The sequence below is a fragment of the Lagopus leucura genome, unplaced genomic scaffold (genome assembly GCF_019238085.1).
Source record: "Lagopus leucura isolate 7727_CA_CO unplaced genomic scaffold, USGS_WTPT01 37840-0_obj-0_obj, whole genome shotgun sequence".
Lineage (NCBI taxonomy): Eukaryota > Metazoa > Chordata > Aves > Galliformes > Phasianidae > Lagopus > Lagopus leucura.
This window is the reverse complement of record NW_024968327.1, coordinates 2,506-5,163: the sequence shown is the minus strand read 5'-3', so window position 1 is coordinate 5,163 and position 2,658 is coordinate 2,506. Positions and strand designations below refer to the sequence as shown.

The window sequence follows — 2,658 nt, the reverse complement described above, 5'->3', positions numbered from 1 at the left end:
GAGGAAAGGTGAGGGAGGGGTTTTGCTCAGAGGCAGCAAAAGTGTGGAGATGCTGGGGGTTGAACCCAGGGCCTCCTGCATGCAAAGCAGGCGCTCTACCGCTGAGCTACATCCCCTGGGTGGTGGTGGTGGTGATGACGACGATGATGATGATGATGATGATGACGATGATGATGATGATGATGACGACGACGATGATGATGATGATGATGACGATGATGATGATGATGATGATGACGACGACAACGAGGACAATAATGCTGATGACAATGCTGCTGCTGCTGCTGCTAATGGAGTTCTGGTTTTAGGCAAATTTTCTTCAGCCCTCTTTCTCAGTTGATGCTTTCCTGCCAGCAGCCCCCCCCTGTTGAGACCCATGCACGCAGGCTTTCCTTCATGGCCATTTGCCACAGGGAGCTCTTAGGGATCAATTCCTTTTCCTTTCTATACCTGCACTGCAATCACTCCCACTAAGCTGCACTCTCCTGGATAGTCTCTCCACTGTCCCACGCCTTCAGGATACATCCAAGGATGGGGATGTCAGCTCTTCCTTGTGCAGTCTATTCCATGTTCTGTCCACCAGAACTATAAAAAATCCTTCCTGATGTCCAATCCGAACCTCCCCTGCAACAACGTGAGTCTGCTTCCTTGCCATCTATCGCTTGGCATAAGAGGAAAGAGCCTGACACCCTCCTCATTGCAACCGCCCTTCAGGAAGCTGTAGACAGTGACGTGTTCTCCCCTCAGCCTCCTTTTCTCCACTTTAAACAACCTCACTTTCCTCAGCTGCTCCTCATATCATGTTTTCTTGTCTCCTCACCAGTTTTGTTGCTCTTTTCCAAATCCATTCCCACTACTCAGCATCCTCCTTGTACCAAGAAGCCAAAACAGAGCACAGTATGCCACGTGTGGTCTCATTGGTAATATGTACAAGGGAACAATCCCTTCCCTAATGCTCTTGGTTGCTCTACTTCTGATGCAAGTGTGAAAGTGTGCTCTCCTTTCCTCCTCCTCCTCACTCCTCCTGCTTCCTACTCCACAGCGGCCTTGTAAATAAGGCCTTGTACACGGGAAGGCAATGAGCAAGAGTACTTTTGATAAAACAGATTAACGAGCAATAATCTGCCTCACTCTGGGGACCTGATGAAACGGATAGCAGACACCTGGTTCAACAGCTGAAGGCCAATCGAGCAGGCACCTCAAAAGTATCACTGTCAATCGATCCTACACCCATAAAGAGTGAGCAGCCCATAGAATGGCCTGGGTTGCAAAGGAGCAGAGGGTGCTCATTCAGTTCCAACCCCCTGCTGTGTGCAGGTCACCAACCAGCAGACCAGGCTGCCCAGAGCCACATCCAGCCTGGCCTTGAATGCCTGCAGGGATGGGGCATCCACAGCCTCCTTGGGCAACCTGTTCAGTGCCTCACCACCCTCTGGCTGAAAAACTTCCTCCTCATATCCAACCTAAACCTCCCCTGTCTCAGATTAAAACCATTCACCCTTGTCCCATCAGGCCCTGGTGCTCTCCATCAGGGCAGCAAGTTGCATGGCAGCACTGCCCTCAAGTAAGGATGTCTCTTGAGGTTTGTCCCATGCAGAGATCCAATCCCTTGCACTGCAATGCCAAGATGCCCTACCAATACTGATCCTCACCAGGTGGCCAGTAGTTTGTTTTAAGCCTTGTTGGCTTTGCTAAGATTGTGTCTTAGGTTGATTGGGAAGTAATGATCCCTAAAACATACATGACTGACCAAGTGTGGGGCGAGGAGCAGATCCAGGTACAGCTGGGCTTCCTACTTCTGTGGTTCAGGGAGTTGTCTCTGAACCTAATAACTCAGCAGGAGGGTCTCCTGCCTGTGAGTGTTTAACCCTACCCTCTCCTGTGCATCCAGCCCTGTCTTATATGAGGGCTAAGTTGCTGTGAAATCACTACATTGTGTCTATGTTATATCAATAAATACATCTCTTCTTCTCTCTCACCAGTACAGAGTAGTTGTTGCCATCTGTGGCAGCAGGGCTGGCTGCCATTGGCATCCTTGTCCTCCGGGGTGCTCTGCTGACTCAGCTCAGCCAGCTGTAGCCCAGCACCCCTTTTCTGCTGGGCAGCTTTCCAGGCACTCTTCTCCAAGCCTGTTGTGCTGCACGAGGCTGTTATCACCCAAGTGCACTGCCCAGCACTTTCCTTGTTGAACGTCTTCAAGTGAACTGAGCCCTTTGATTGAGTCTACCCGGATCTCTCTGCAAAGCCTTCCTGCTCTCACGTGGATCTCCTCTCTTGGTATCATCTGCTCCTGGGTCATGGCAACCCATACTGTCAGTGCAAGCTGGGGGGTGTAAGGATGGAGCACAGCCCTGCCACAATGGACCTGGGGGTGCTGGTGCATGGCAGCTGGACGTGAGCCACCGCTGTGCCCTCACAGCACAAAGCCAACCACACCACTGCTCCTGTCCAAGCCATGGGCTGTCAGCTCTCCAGCAGAATGCTGTGGGGGACAGTGCCAAGGGCTTTGCTGATGAGTAGGCTGACTACATCAACAGCCTTTCCCTCATCCGCCAGGACGGTCACTCAGTCATAGAAGGAGATGAGGTTGGTCAGGCAGAACCTGCCTTTCACGAACCCATGCTGGCTGGGCCCGATCCCCTGGTTGTCTCATACGTG

At 51.8% G+C, this 2,658-nt stretch overlaps 1 non-coding gene across 1 annotated transcript; it reads right to left on the bottom strand.

The window, feature by feature from the left end:
• Positions 1-44: 44 nt before the first annotated feature.
• Positions 45-116, bottom strand: TRNAA-UGC. Its single transcript has one exon. It is a non-coding gene; the product is annotated as a tRNA-Ala (tRNA).
• Positions 117-2,658: the final 2,542 nt, after the last annotated feature.